This window comes from Myotis yumanensis, unplaced genomic scaffold (assembly GCF_028538775.1).
Source record: "Myotis yumanensis isolate MYYU_CA2020_CCGP unplaced genomic scaffold, mMyoYum1.0.hap1 SCAF_1, whole genome shotgun sequence".
In the NCBI taxonomy this organism is placed as follows: domain Eukaryota; kingdom Metazoa; phylum Chordata; class Mammalia; order Chiroptera; family Vespertilionidae; genus Myotis; species Myotis yumanensis.
This window is the reverse complement of record NW_027223752.1, coordinates 98189935-98206956: the sequence shown is the minus strand read 5'-3', so window position 1 is coordinate 98206956 and position 17022 is coordinate 98189935. Positions and strand designations below refer to the sequence as shown.

Below are 17022 nucleotides of genomic sequence, written 5' to 3'. Positions count from 1 at the left end.
GGCCTCTTGCCTTTGGAGATAGAAGCATCTGAAGCTTTTGCCTTGGTTTCTCTGCATAGGAGTGGGAGCTGGCATCCATTCCTGTGGCTTCAGCTTTTATCTAAAGCTGACTTGCAAATTTCCACTTTTGTTTTGGCCTCTCACTGAGCTATAGACGTGAATTTCTGTAACTGCGTGCTGCACATCACCTGAGTTTCTTGTATATGTTTCGTAAGCAGCATGCCCCAACTTGAGCACATTGCTTTTACACTGCCTTGTTCTCCCTGATTTCCCATATATACAGAGGCCTCCACCATTCTCTCAATTTCCCAGCTTTGGAACTTTAGTCACTTACATTACATGCCTTCTGCCCCTAATTATTCTCAAATGGTTTGATCTGTTACCCTTATCCATTCCCTCCTCCCCCTGTCACTAACAAAGCCCTTGTGACTATTCACATGGATAGTTGGAATTACCTGCTCACTGGTCTCAGCACTTCAGCCTTTCCCTCCATTTTGGCACTGGCCGGCATGGTCTTCCTAAAGTAGTCAGAGCACTGTCTAGCAATCTTTAATAACCTCTAATGAATTTGAGATACTTTTTATATTGCTACTAGAGGCCTGGTGCACAAAAATTTGTGCACTCAAGGGCTCCCCAGGAGATCGGGCCTAAGATGGCAGTCAGACATCCCTCTGGCAGCCCAGGAGCCCTTGGGGGATGTCAACTTGCCAGCAGGGAGCAGGCCTATCTGCAGTTGGACATCCTTAGTGCTGCTAGGAGGCGGGAGAGGCTCCCACTACCACCACTGTGCTGGCAGTTGTCAGCCTGGCTTGTGGCTGAGCAGTGCTCCCCCTGTGGGAGTGCACTGACCACCAGGGGGAATCTTCTGCATTGAGTGTCTGCCCCCTGGTGGTCAGTGTGTGTCATAGTGATCAGTCATTCCCAGTCATTCTGCTGTTAGGATCAATTTGCATATTACCCTTTTATTATATAGGATAAAGGCCTAGTGCATGGGTGGGGGTCGGCTGGTTTGCCCTGAAGGGTGTCCCGGATCAGGGTGCGGGTCCCGCTGGGGTGCCTGGGCAGCCTGGGTGAGGGGCTGAGGGCCGTTTGCAGTCTGGCCAAGCCCCCCAGCGGGGACCCTCACCCCATGGGGGTGTGGCCAGCCTGGGTGAGGGGCTGAGGGCTGTTTGCAGGCTGGCCACAGCCCCTTTAGTGTGGGAGAGTCCCGCTGGGGTGCCTGGGCAGCCTGGGTGAGGGGCTGAGGGCCGTTTGCAGTCTGGCCAAGCCCCCCAGCGGGGACCCTCACCCCATGGGGGTGTGGCCAGCCTGGGTGAGGGGCTGAGGGCTGTTTGCAGGCTGGCCACAGCCCCTTTAGTGTGGGAGAGTCCCGCTGGGGTGCCTGGACAGCCTGGGTGAGGGGCTGATGGCCTTTTTCAGGCTGACCACACCCCCCAGCAACCCAAGCTCCCAGCCTTTCCTTTTTTTTCTTCTTTTTTTTTTTCCTGGGATTTATTTATCTTCTATAATTGAAGCTTTGTAGCCTTGAGCGGAGCCCAGGGCCAGCCAGGGCAGGCGGGAAGCTTGGCTTCCTCCATAGCCAGGGGTAACCCAAGTCTCCTGCTCACTCCAGCTCTGTGGCCACCGCCATCTTAGTTGGGTTAATTTGCATACTAGCTCCTGATTGGCTTGTGGGTATGGTTTGAGCATAGCAAAGGGATGGTTAATTTGCATGTTTCTCTTTTATTATATAGGATTGAGGATGCTTTATGGTCTGATCTAAATACCTTTTTCTACTTTTACTTGTTGTTCCACTTTGAATACACTGAGCATGTTCCCATCTCTGTGACTTTTTCTCTGTCATCACTTGGACACTTTATGGCCATCTCTCAAGGCTCAGTTCAGAGTTCACTGACTCCGTGAAACATTCCCTGATTGCATGACTGGATTTGTATAATATTCCTGCTCCTTTATTCCCTCCCCCACCCCCATTGCTGATGGCACTATTTCTTCTGTTAGATTATAAATTATTGAATTATTGAGGGCAAGAATTGTGGCATTTTCATTTTAGACTTTCCACAGTATCCTAAAATAGCATATATTGAATATAATGTGATATGGACAAGAGAACAGAGATTAGAATACAGGAGGTCTTTAGGAGGTGATTGAGCACTAAGCATATAGACGCATGCTCTAGAAATTGTTAGTAAATAAAAGAAGCCCTCACCACTGCTGTGAAAGCTTCGAACTCATTCTGTTAATTTCTTATATTTCTTATAGCTGCTTTTAATCTTTTTTATTTTCTATCTTGAACTCCAGCCTTTCTCACTCTTAGCAAGTAATCTTCTATTACTGAAAAGAAACAACGGAGATTAGAGTACGGGAGATCTCATGGAGGTGGGTAGGAGTTAAAGAGGTTTGTGATATAGATAAATAATTTGAATCCAAGGTCTAAAAGTTCTGAAAAGTAAGAAGATTTTTATAGCAGGAAAAGGAACTTAATCTTGGAAGATATGGAAGGAGTATGTAGCACGTGTGAGAGAAAATATTTATGCTCACATAATGCATATACATTTTATATCCTCAGTATTATCCCTGACCTTGTTCCACTACCCAGGGGGACAGGCGCCAAATGTAATGCCAGGATGTGGACGCTTGGAGTACAGAATGTAACACGAATCAGCCTTTGCGTTATACTTAACTCTAGTCAACCCAAGATTGATTTTAGTTCTGGATCCCACAATTTAAGAGAAAGTTAGACTTAGTTAAGAAAATTGTAAGAAAGTAGAATAAAATTCATGGAAATGGTGATTAAGCACTATGGAGAAGTTGAGGTTAAAAGATACTTTAAATAGTGTTTGTCAGGGGTCACATATTAAATACCCTTGGGGGCCATTTGATTAACAAATGAGTAAAGCTGGCTGAGTATAGAAAACCTGACATTCTCAATGTTAGGGAGCAACACCTGGGGCTGGAGGCTATGCTGGACTAGGGTGTGTGGGGAGACTCTTCAGAATCTTTTTCTAAAAGGGGCAGCTGTCCTTTCCTCCAGCTGATGGCTGCTCTTTACATAATTCTAGCAAAATTTTGTGAGCCCACATTATGCAGACCAAATAAAACATGTCTCTTTGATACTGAGTTTCTGCATTAAAAACTGGTTTAGCTCACGGAAACAATGACTTGTTCCCTGTTTTTCTGGGTTTAAATTACAACATGGAGATATAGTTGGTAGATAAGTAAAGAACTTGTTGAGTTGGGGAGGCATCATTTTGGGCTGGTGGTTGGAAATGCAGACTTTGCAAATTACTTAACTTCTTTTTACCTTCATTTCCTTGTGTGCTACAGAGTTAAATATGCAAGTAATACTCAGAAATATAAGCTATTTCTTCCTTATCAATGGTGAAAAAAGTCTCTCCTTGAAGACATTTCAAATGGGAAAAACACACACCTATTTTAGATTTGAAGTGTGATGATTGCTGTCTGAGAGTAGGGGCATTTGAGGCATAGACAAGAGCCTGAAGGTCTTTCTTGACTTAGGACTTTTGTAAAATTTGTAACATTTGTAAAATGTTAATATTTTCACAGATAATAATCATCATAATAACTAATAAGTTGAATTTCTATTATGTTTTGGTCACTGTGCTGAGCTTTTTATTCACTACTATTTAATTATTAAAACACCCCCACGAGGTGGATAATATTAACACTATTTTTGAGAAAAGAAAATTGAAGATTTGAAGGTTAAGTAACTTACCGAAGATCACATTGCTAAATTGTGGCAGGGTCCAGTTATGAACCTAGGCCAGTCTGATTGCAGAATCTGAATGTTTAATCAGTAAGCTAAACTGATGACTGCAATTTATGGAATTAATTTGGTAGCGAAGCATTTTACTAAAAATTATGGAATCTAATACCTTAGTTTTCTTTTTGTTGGAAATCAAGTATCCAGTGGTAAGTATTATCCATGGGTGGCCTGAAGAGGGCACCAGCGCAACACTGCAGCTGTGATAGGATGCTGAAGCCTCTTGCAGTGCTTCTCACACTAAATCACACAAAGCTAGGATCTTTCTGCCTAATCTTGGTTGTGTTTTAAAGAGAAAAAGGATGCATTTGAAAGATTGAGATTGGCCAACTGCAAATTTTTTATAAGATTGAGTTGAGCATTAGTATTTATAATTTCAAATGAGATCTTCTAGAATATAAATTAGAAGAAAAAAAAATATATACATGATCCTGACTAGGAAAAATAGACCTGGATTTGGGTGAATTGAGGTGGAAAATGTGTATAAAATGAAAATAAATTAGGTATAAGGAGAAAAAAACCAAGAGTTACCAGGTTATTGTTAGTTTGTCACATCCTTGGGACTTTGCTTCTCTGTTAACTATGAATGGAGACTAAGAAGAAATATTTCAGTGTTAGAAAATAATATATTTTTCAAAAGAGGTAATAATAGTAGCTAAAACATGTTGTATGGCTGCTCTGTGTGTCAAGTATTGTTCTGTTTCTTTATACAATTTAATCCATTCAGTCATTACAACAGCTACGTGAAATAGGTCCTGTTATTATCCCTATTTTACAGATGAGGAAACTAAGACAGAGAGTTAGGTAACTTCCTCAAAGTCGCACAGTCAGTAAGTGGCAGAGCCAGGATTTGTGCCCAGGCAGTCTGGCTCTGAACTTTAAGCTCTTAATGCCGCCCTTTATTATCAAGGCTTTCCAGGCCTTACGAATTAATGTATGAAGACATGTAATATAATTGAATTTCCTTTATTCAGGAGAGGTATGGCATGTCTGATGGCAGGACCAGAACCACAGGAGCTATAAATTCTCATTTCTCACATTTGCCACTAACTTGCTGATCTCCTCTGAAAATTACTTAATTTCCTTTTTAGACTTTATATATTTCTGATAAATAATAACTTGAGTATCAGGTGAAAGTTCTAAAAATTCAGATATAAAATCTTTTTGTTGCTGTAATAAAAGTTCATTATTAATGGGTTGGATTACCAGGGTCATTCTGTCAACATCATTTTCATTAAAATAGAAGGTAGGAATTTTCCCTAACTCTTGTGAATCACTTAGAACCTGTAGAAATGAATTAAAATGACTTGAACACTAATAAGCATAGTTTATTTAAAAAGTGATGTTTGCTTCCTTCCAGCTGGCATTTCTGTTAAAATATGTACAATGGAATTTTATTTTCATAAAAAGGCAGCAATAAGGAGACTTATTCTTTAGAAGTGATAAAAGCACTGACTCATTCAAGAAAATTAACACTACGTTGAAGATTAACTCAGATATGGAGCTATTTTTAACAGCAGATATGATGGGACCACTTGGAATTAATTCAGACCCCACAAGTTAAAGGACATGGCCCATAACCACATGCCTGTACTTCAGATGCCAGCTGTAAGTAGGATCCCAGGTTACCCACACTTTCACCCAACTAGCTCCAAATCCATGTATGTGTTTAAGGGGTTTTCATGACTCCCCTCAGGTTCCATAGTTCTATAGAACAACTCTTAGAATCTAGGGAAGCACCGTATATATGACTAGTCTTATATAATAAAAGCGTAATATGCAAATTGACCAAACAGCGGAATGACCGGTCAGCGGGGGGTGGGGCCAGCGAGCAGGTGGCGCCAGGCCAGCCAAGGCGAGTGCCAGTGGGCAGAGGGAGGGGACAGTGGCGGAGGGGTGATGCGGGGGGGCGGGGGGCGGGGAGGGGTGAGCTGCTGCTTGCCAGCCAGCGCCATCCCCTGATCAGCCTGCCTGGTCACCTCCCTCTGCGGGAGACTGGCCAGACTGGGAGAGAGCAGCAGGCCAGGCTGAGGGACCACACCCCCTCTCCCCCAAGTGCATGAGTTTTCATGCCCTGGGCCTCTAGTTTTATTATAAAGGTTACAAACTAGGACCAGCTAAATGAAGAGACAGAGTGAGATCTGGAAGGGTCCTAGGTACAGAGCTCTGCCCCTTCTCCATGGAATCCGTGTGGGACTTCCTCCCAGTACATTGTTGGGTTTGTCAAACAGGAAACTCCGATGAGCTTTGGTATCCAAAGGTTCTTGGGGTGCCTTCTTTCCATTGGCGTGATTGATTGAATCACTGGTGCCTGATTGAACTCAATCTCCAACTCCTCCCCTCCCCCTACCTTCCCCTCCCTCTTTCTCCCTGGAGGTCCGCTTGTCTTAAAGCCCCAATACGCCAGGCATGTGGTTGATCTTCCTGGTGACTGGCCTCCATCCTGAGTCATCTCAACTCATAGCATAAACTCAGGTGTGATCTGAGGGGCTCAAGAAGAACAAAGACACTACTGTTAGGAAATTCCAAGGGTACAGAATCCCCTCTCAGGAACCCAGGGACAAAGGCCAGTCACATTCTTTATTATATAGCAGGAAAAGAGACATTATTCTGCTTAAAATGATTTCCTTGTTTGTTTTAAACATTTGCTTATACACCACTTATAGATTTGAAGATGTCACACTGTTTAAATCATAGCAAATATCTTTTTTCCTAGGAGTCTGGAGCACCTATTCGCACAGATGATGTTAGTTTACAAGTGTTCATGGATCATTTGAAGAAATTTGCTGTGTCAAGTGCTGCTTGAAGGGCTAAACATGTTCATGACATTTAAGAAGATGAAATAATATTTCAACTTTGTTTTTTTTCTTCTTCAATTAATCTGTGGAAATCAACAGAGAGACCTCTCGACTCTTTTTGTATTAGTAAGGCTTGAGACAACATACATTAAAATGTTCACATTTGTAGATTAAACTGGAATATAAGAGCAATACCAACAAACTGACTTTGCTTGCCACTGTATTATAACTGGTTTTGAAAATTTGAGGTCTTTATAACCTAATTATGCCAAAGAGTAAAAATAGAGTTTGTCTTGTACTGAAGAGACATAACCCATTTATATATTGAAAATAAATCTAAGTGGCACTGAATGTCTATACTGACTTTTGAAAATGTGTTTCTTAATTTTAGCTAGAAGGTAAACAAAACCAACAACAATAACAAATGTGAATATTTTTGCCTGTTCATTGAATATTTTTAATCACTTATGTATATACTTTTCAGTGCTTAGATATTATTTGACTTTACATATGGTAATTTTCATGAAGATAATTTAATGTTTTTGGTCATTTGGAAAAAATATTTTAGAGATGAATTTTTTTTTGGTAACAGTCCCCATACTGATCAATAAATGAGAAATCCCCACATATACACAACTTATGTGATTAAACATGATTTTTTTAAAAAAGGGAGATAGCAAATAAACCATTTTGTGAGAGTACATTTTAGAAAGCCTTTGCTGTAAGAATGACTGTTGTAGTTAGGAAACCAAATTTGGTTTTCACTGCATGACTTTGTTTTTTCCTCTTGTTTTTCTGAGGTAAATTTGACACTAAATCCTTCAGTATTTTAACACTATTTTGGGGTTTACACATTATCTTTTGTTTCTGCTTCCATTTTGTGAAATTTATTAAGTTATGGTTCTTATTGAAACAGTATTATATGATATTTTGCTGAATTATCTCGTGATGTTCAGTTCTATTTTGATTTTTTCATTAGTATCATTCATCTTTACCTTTTAAAGTTTACTTGTAGCAAATATTTACATTGCTGAAACCAGATACATTTAACATTTGATTGATTTTAGAAAGAGAGAGGAAGAGAGAAAAATCAACTTGTTGTTCCACTTATTTATGCATTTATTGGTTGATTCTTGTACGTTCCTGACGGGATCAAACCCACACCCTTGACATATCAGGAAGATACTCTAAACAATTGAGCTACTTAGCCAGGGCAGGTGTAAAAACCACTGATAGACAAGGCCTACAGATTTATTTCTTCTTAGACACACCCTCAGAGTGGTTGCGGTGGCTGGCTGTCTTGGTGTGCTGGCCTCGAACACATTGTCCTCAGAAGTGGCCCAGCCCTCCGTGGGCCCAAATTTTCTTCAGTTGCTCCAGGTATTCACAGAGCTGGTTGTCCAGACCATTGGCGGGGACCTGGCTGTATTTTCTTTCTTCCTCCCCCACCCCCCAATTCTCACCCAAGGATGCATACTTTTATTGAGAGAGAGAGAGAGAGAGAGAGAGAGAGAAACATTGATGTGAGAGAGAAACATTGATGTGAGAGAGAAACATAAATCAGCTGCCTCTTGCATGCGCCCCAACAGGGGACCGAACCCACAACCTGTATATGTGCCCTGACCTGAACACCTTTAAGTGTTCAGGACAATGCTCCAATCAAATGAGCCACACTGGCTGAGGCTTGGCTGTAGTTTCCATCCTTCATGTCCTGTCTGTTCAAGAACCAGTGTGGGATCTTGTACTGGTGTGGATTCTCCATAATGACGATCACACATTCCTCCTCATCCTCAGTGAGCTCTCTGCCCTCTTGGTGAGGGCGATGTCTGCTTTCCTCAACACTGCACGGGCGTATCTTAGCCGCATACCCTTAATTACAGTGAGGGCAGATGCTCTTTCTCCCCTCTCATCCATATTGGTGTTGAGTATTTGCAAAATGTACTGAACTTCTCAGGGATCACTACAGACATGTCAGCATCCCAGTGGCGGCATGTAGGCCTCCAGCGGAAGAGAGCAGAATCATTAGTTTTTAAAATCAGTAATTTTCAATGAAAACAACTGGATCAACTCTGTCACAGAATTTTGAGATCCATTAAATCAAAGTTTAATGAGAAAAAAATTGAATTCCAGCTCTCCCCTACAAAAATAGTACAAAAGACACATTTGAAAGATAGCATTGGAGATGGGTCTCTAGTTCTATGTACACATTAATCTTAGGGGTGGTCTTTAGGATACATACAGTGACAAAAGCAAATGCATTCTTTAATGTTACAAATTAAATGTTGTGGCTTTATTGCACTTGGTTTTATTTTAAATGAACACGATTTATTTTTTCAGTCTTTTTTGAAATAACACTGACAGATTAGGATTATTTGCTTTCTAATGCCCATGTTTACATTTTTATTTTCATTTTCCATGTCTCCAATATATATACATGCATACTTTGTGTACTCTTACCTGCTTGATTTGTATTCATCTTGAGCATTTTATCAAGTAATTCTACAGATGTTTCTGTTTCTCTTGTTTGCTTTTTAATAGTTTACTTTATGAAATTAAAACATTCTCCTTTATTATGTTTAGTCTTCCTCCTTTGTTTAATCTATTGAAACAAAAGCTGGTCTAGGTTTAATGCATTATTATATGGTGAATATGATAATAGCATGCGATACCAGGTATGGAATAATAAAATTACATTACTAAATCAGATCTTTTTTACTCATTTATGTATTACACTGACATAAAGCCCAATTATTTGGGTTGAGGATGGGATACTGGGAAATTGGGATATTTCCCACTAAGAAAAAAGAAAAAAAATAAGTAAATGGTAATACTTCTAAAGCACTTGGAAGATGGATAGAAACATTAACTTTAGGCTTTGTTAGATAAAAAATAAAGCTATGTATTTTTAAAAGTTAAGGCTAAAGACCAGACTAGGATATAACTTTCAAACCAGAATATGTAACTTCCAATCAAAAGAGAAAAAGAAGCAATAAAAGTAATTTGATTAATCAAAGGGAAGACAAAAAGACTAAAAAAGCAACAAAGGGAAAGTATGGTAAATAAGAAACAAAAAGATAAAATAATGGATTAATATTTTTTTTGTATTTTATGAACATGGAAAAAATAGTTATTGGCCTTTTACTGTAATAAACAACATTCAATGTACTAATTTTCAACATTTTGCAAATTTGTCTTAAGACTTAATAAAATTTGATCTTTTCACATATCCATGTTCTACACCAAATAGCCAGATTTCAATTTTTGTCCATAGTTCATTGAAGAACATTCTTATTAATTTTAGATTTTTCTTTAGTAAAATTTTAAAAGTGATTTTTCAATTTTCAGTTACAGTTGATATACAATATTATATAAGTTTCAGATGTACAACATAGTGATTAGGCATTTATATAACTTACAGAGTGAACCACCCCAATAAGTCCAGTAACCAACTGATACCATACAGAGTTACTACAATATTATTGACTATATTCCCTATGCTGTATTTTACAACTCTGTGACTGTTTTCATAACTGTTAATTTGCCCATCTTAATTCTTTTCCCTTTTTTACCCATCCCTGAAACCCTTCCCATCTGGCAACCACGAGTTTGTTCTCTGTATCTAAGAGTTTGTTTCTGCTCTGTCTGTTCATTTATTTTGTTCTTTGGATTCTATATATAAATGAAATAATTTGTGTTTCTCTGACTTATTTCACTTAGTATATCCTCTATGTCCATCCATATTGTTGCAAATGACAAGATTTTACTCGTTTTTATTATTGATTAATATTCCATTTTATATATGTACCACATCTTTATCCACTTGTCTATCGATGAGACACTTCCATGTCTTAACCATCTACACTAATAAAAGACAAACATGCAAATTGGCCATACCTTCACTATGCCTTAAGCCATGCCCACCAGCCAATCAGAGCGACTATTTGCAAATTAACCCAACCAAGATGGTGGCTGGCAGCCACAGAGCTGGAGCAAGCAGGAGGCTTGGTTGCCCCAATGATGGAGGAAGCCAAGCTTCCCGCTTGCCACGTTGGGCACTGAGCTCCACTCAAAGCAACAAAGTTTTAATTATGGAAGGTAAATAAACCCCAGATACATGCTTTCAGCTGGCCGTGGCCATGGAGCTGGAGCGAGCAGGAGGCTTCCCTCCCGCCCACCCTGGCTGGCTCTGAGCTCCTCTCAAGGCTACAAAGTTTCAATTATAGAAGGTAAATAAATCCCAGAATAAAAAAAGAAAAGAAAAAAAGGAGAGGCTGGGAGCTTCCGTCAATGGGGGCTTGGCCAGCCTGAAAACGTCCCTCAGCCCCTCACCCAGACTGGCCAGGCACCCCAGTGGGGACCTCCCCACCCTAAAGGGGGTGTGGCAAGCCTGAAAACAGCCATCTGCCCCTCAACCAGGCTGGCCAAACCTCCATGGGGTGAGGGTCCCCACGGCAGGGGGGGGGAGCTTGACCAGCCTGCAAACAGCCATCAGCCCCTCACCCAGGCTGGCCAGGCATCCCAGTGGGGACCCCCACCCTGAAGGGGGTGTGACCAGCCTGCAACCACCCATCAACCCCTCACCCAGGCTGGCCAGGCACCCCAGCGGGACCCCCACGTTGATCCGGGACATCCTTCAGGGCAAACCAGCTGGCCCACACCCATGCACCAGGCTTCTATCCTATATAATAAAAGGGTAATATGCAAACTGACCCTAACAGCAGAACAACTGGGATTGACTGGTCACTATGACATACACTGACCACCAGGGGGCAGACACTCAATGCAGGAGCTGCCCCTTGGTGGTCAGTGCACTCCCACAAGGGGAGCTCTGCTCAGCCACAAGCCAGGCTGATGGCTGCCAGTACAGCGGTGGTGGTGGGAGTCTCTCTTGCCTCCTCAACAGTGCTAAGGATGTCCGAATGCAGCTTAGGCCTGCTCCCCGCTGGCAAGTAGACATCCCCCAAGGGCTGCTGGGCTGCCAAAGGGATGTCTGACTGCCAGCTTGGGCCTGATCTCCCAGGGAGTGGGCCTAAGCCAGCAGGTGGACATCCTCCAAGGGGTCCCAGACTGCAAGAGGGCATAGGCCGGGCTGAGGCCCCCCCCGAATGCACAAATTTTTGTGTACCGGGCCTCTAATCTATATATATAAAAGCCTAAGCGACTGAACGACCCAATGACCGGTTGACTGGTTGCTATTATGTGCACTGACCTCCAGGGGCAGATGCTCAACACAGGAACTGCCCCCTGGTAGTCAGCGTGTTCCCACAGTGGGAGCGCCACTCAGCTGACTGATGAGCACCAGATGCTGGGCTCATGGCTGGTGTGAGCAGCTGCGGCAGTGAGAACCTCTCCTGTCTCCGTGGCAGCACTATTGAGCGGTGGCGGTGGCAGGCACAGTGGGGCGGGATGAGCAGGAGCAGCACAGCACCTGGCCCGGGCTCGGGCTCCTCTCCAGCCACCTGCCGCTTAGCGCACTATTATATCCCTTGTGGGATGTCAGACTGCTGGTTTCAGGGACATCCCCTGAGGGGTTCCGGATTGTGAGAGGGTGCAGGCCAGGCTGAGGGACCCCACTGGTGTGCTAATCCGTGGACCGGGCCTCTAGTTGTAAATAATGCTGCAATTGATGTAGGGATGCATATGTCTTTTCAAATTCGTGTTTTGTGTTTCTTTGCATAAATACCCAGAAGTGGAATTGCTGGGTCCTTCTTTGTCTCTTGTTATAGCCTTTGTTTGTTTGCTTTTTAAAATCTTTACCTGAGGATACATTTATTGATTTTAGAGAGAGGGAAGGAGAGAGAGAGCAGAGAGAGGGAGAGAGAGAGAGGGAGAGAGAGAGAGATTGATTGTTGGTTGCCTCTCAAATGCTCCCCAACCAGGGATGAATCAGCAACCTAGGTATGTGCCCTGACTGAGAATTGAACCTGAGACCTTTAGGTGTAGGGGACAAGGACGCTCCAACTAAGTGAGCTACCATCCTTTGTTTTAAGGTCTATTTTGTCTGCTATAAGTATTGCTACGTCAGTTTTTTTTTTTCATTGCTATTTGATGAAATATATTTTCTCATCCCTTTACTTTCGGTCTGTGTGTGTTTTTCTATCTGAAGGGGGTCTCATTTATGCAGCATATCTATAATAATAATTAAACTGGACAGCTGAACTACCTTCCGGACATCATTCTGGATGTCCTTCCTGGTGAAGCCGCTGTGATGGGGGCCGAGGCAGAGGTGGTTAGGGGTGATCAGGCAGGCAGGCAGGCGAGAGGTTAGGAGCCAGTGGTCCAGGATTGCAAGAGGGATGTCCAACTGCCAGGATTCCTGTGGGATCGGGCCTAAACAGGCAGTGGGATATCCCCCGAGGGGACCTACATTGTGAGAGGGTGCAGGCCTGGCTGAGGAATTCCCCCTACCCCCGTACATATAGATATCTTGTTTTCTTATCCATTCAATCACCCTATATATTTTGATTGGAGCATGTAATCTATTTACATTTAAAGTAATTATGGTTAGGTATGTAGTTATTGCTATTATTCATTTCTCCTTCTTCTTCTTCTTCTTCTTCTTCTTCTTCTTCTTCTTCTTCTTCTTCTTCTTCTTCTTCTTCTCTCCTCTTTCTCCTTCTCCTTCTCTTTCTCTAGAAGTCCTTTTAACATATTTTGAAATACTGGTTTGGTGGTGATGCACTCCTTTAGCTTATGTTTTTGTCTGGGATCAAACTTTTTTTTTTTTTTTAATTTGAAGCAACAGCTACACAAATAGGAAAACTCATAGAGATTTGTAAAAATTCCATTTCATAATAAATTCCTAAATTCTTAGAACTGCTTCTTCAGGGTTGACTCTAGCGGCTTTCAAAAGCTTATTATTAAAAAATTTCCACCAAATATATAAACTAGAAAATTTAAGAGAAATTTCTATTACATGTGGTAAATCCTGGCTGGTTGGAGCATCCTCCTGTACAGTAAAATGTTGCAGGTTTGATTCCTAGAGTACATACCTAGGTTGTGAGTCTGATCCCTGATTAGGGTGTATACAGGAGACAACCCATCTCTCTCTCTCTCTCTCTCTCTCTCTCTCTCTCTTCCTCCTCCTCCTCCTCCTCCTCCTCCTCCTCCTCCTCCTCCTCCTCCTCCTCCTTCTTCTTCTTCTTCTTCTTCTTCTTCTTCTTCTTCTTCTTCTTCTTCTTCTTCTTCTATTTCTCTCTCTAAGCAATAAACATATCCTTGGGTAAGGCTACAAAAAAGATTACATGACTCAATACTAGTATTGGTGAACATTGACATTGTTTGATCCAGTGATTTAGAACAAGTGTCCAATTACAGTGAAAACAATCAAGCATTTGAACATTGCTATTTTAATTTCTTCTGGCCATGTGAGATCAACATCTTTTGCTGCTTTTCTGAGTTTCTTTGAAATTTGAATCTTTCTTCAATGTAAACATTTATTTACTTACACTTTGTTATTGCATAGTTAATAAACTTGTCTACAATTTTTGTGTGCCAATCTTCAAGGAACAAATTCAGAGCTTAGTGTTACACTGTACATTGTTCAAGCCTGATTTAGACTGCAACTATTCAATTTCTTTTGTCCAGTCCAATTAAGAAGCATCATTGTATAGTTGTTTAATTACCAACCCATTTAAAATTTTTTCTTCAATGAATTTCAGGGAAGACTTGATGTTACAATCATACATATCCCACAAATGAATAAAGAAATAGTTAAAAGTTGAAATTATAGAATTATGGAGTTAAAGGGTCCATTGAGGCCATTAAGCCCTATCTTCTTATCAAATTCAAGAAGTCCCTCATAATATCCCTGATGGTTGGGCATCTGACCTCTGTAGAACACTTTCAGTGATGAGTAAAAGAAGACAATCATAAATTGCTGAATGCTATGAGTGACACTTTTAAAGATGATGTTAGTGCATGGAGAAGGATGAATATGTAACATACAAAACCAAGCCTTGACCAGAGTTTGATGGAGAACATTTGAATCTGTTTTACACAACATATTCTGAGGGGCTATAACTATTGACCTACAGAGCCATCTGACATTTGATACTGTAATTAAAGGAGAGCGGGCCCGCCTGTAATGCAGGAGGTGTTTGCCAATTTAGAAATATGCTTCCAGGTAGGATATTGTCCATCCAGTTTCCAACAGAGAACCATTGATTTCCCAGCTGCAGTAACTGGAGTATGTCAGCAGAGGAAGTGCATGGCAGAGCCTGGTGGGACATGTGGTCTGCTCTGGTGGGGAGATGCTGTTTTCTGATCTGTGCCAAGATTTTGTTCAACTGCCTTGACAGGTTTGAGCAGCACAGAATGATCCTACATATATATTTAACCTGTTCTGAGGATTGCACTGTTTGTTTTAGCAAAATAAGGAAATGCGTAAAGTCAGCAATTTTTGAAGGTGTTAGGAATTTTTCAAATAACACATCTGGAGATTACTTTTGAGTTACAGTAAAGATGTCATTTTGGAGTGATAAATATACTGATTAAAGAACCTCCAATAAAAAGGGTCACATTTTACTTTATACAGGGATGGGTAAAAGTAGGTTCACAGTTGTGAACAGAGTACTTGAAACAGAGTTTGTTTTTGTATTATTATTTATTAATTATTATATTATTTATTTGTATCACAACTGCAAACCTACTTTTTCTCACCCCTGTATAGTGGTTTTCAGCAGATAGTTTTTGTCTTCAAGGCAATTGAAAAATAACCTAATATTGAAAAAAGAAAAAAAAATCCTAATCTGCAGAGGTTTAAAAATTAACCATAAAATTCTTGTGAGATGCTGATATTTCAAGTATTTTGCATGTTTGTAAACATTTGTGAAGAAATAAAATTCAAAGGAGATGAAAGAATCATGGAGCAGTGCTTCTAACCTTGATCATGCATAGAAATCACCTGGAGATAATGATAAAATGCAGATTTTGAAGGTTTGAAACTGAGTCTGAGATTTTGCATTTCTAACAAGTTCCTGGTGATACCAGGGCTCTTTTCTGGATCATAATTTACAGAGAAAATTTAATTAAAAGCAAGATTTTCACCATGTTTGGGGACTTCTCTAGGGAGAAGTTCCAGCAGCCAGTTGGAAATGTGCATTCCAGAATCAGAAGACTTTTGGGAACCATAAGCATAGGATTCATAGTGGGAGTTAATTACAATACCTAAGATCTGGAAACAGCCCAAGTGCCCATCAGTAGATGACTGGATAAGAAAGCTGTGGTACATTTATACCATGGAATACTATGCAGCTGTAATAAAGAACAAGCTCTTACCCTTTGGGACAGCATGGATGGACATGGAGAGTATTATGCTAAGCAGAATAAGTCAGTTAGAGAAAGACAAGTATCACAGGATTTCACTTTTGTGTGGAATCTAATGTACAAAATGAACTGACAAGCAAAATAGGTCCAGAGGTATGGATGCATGGAATAGAATGACAGATCTCAGAAGGGAGGTGGGTGGAGGGGATTGGAAGGGATTAACTTATATGCATATATGCCTATAAGAACCTATATGCATATATTCATAACCCATGGACACAGACAATAGTGTGGGGAAGGTCTGGGTGGGGCAGGAGCTGAGTGGAAAAGGGTGTGTGTAAATGGGGGATATCTGTAATACTGTCAAAAATAACCAAACCAAACCAAACAAAAAATGGCTATCCAGTTACTGAAATATTAATGGTAGTACAATATGTAACGAAAGAGAATGCTTTTATTGAATTCTCAGTTTTGATAATACCCAGAATCTGTATTTTAATAGGGGTGTTGAGAAAATAAGATCCTGAATAATAAACTGTGCAATGGCTTAATTAACAATTGTCTGTAATTATTTGAAAGAAGATGTACTCCCTTTTTTGGGCCACAAAATGGATTGCCAAGGTATGTTTTAAAATGTTATTAATTGGGTATATTTATTAATTGCTTAATCATTATGGGTTAATAGATATGGATCTTCCTGGAATTAGAGAAATAAATATGAGAATTTGAGGAGTCTTTAGATCAACTAGTGTGTGTGTGTGTGTGTGTGTGTGTGTGTGTGTGTGTGTGTGTGTTGAATCTTCTCATCTTCTTATATATTTACAGTGGACCTTTCAATTATGTTTACTTACTGAATGCCATACACACTTTTGACATGGCTGGTTGTAAATGACTCTAATGATTAGTTTCCATGTGGAGTCTAAAGTCCAGCATGGCTTCAGGGAGCTAATGTTTTTATTGCAGGTTCCCTGGCAAGAGCATTCATTGTGCCTGCTGTGCTTACTCAGCCTACACAAGTGATAGCTATATCTGCTTCTCCATCTGCACCTTTTGGCTTTAAGTCGGTATCATTAGTTGTCTGCAATATTTAAGAATCTGACTGTATCTAATGAAGGAAAATAAACTGGCTTGAAAAAATCACTGTCGTATAAGACCCTCCACAAAATAATAGTTCTA

The 17022-nt window shown here is 40.7% G+C and overlaps 1 pseudogene; it reads right to left on the bottom strand.

Moving 5' to 3' along the window:
• Nucleotides 1–7830: 7830 nt before the first annotated feature.
• LOC139004393 (small ribosomal subunit protein uS13-like) lies at nt 7831–8549 on the bottom strand (annotated as a pseudogene).
• Between the last annotated feature and the right edge of the window lie 8473 nt (nt 8550–17022).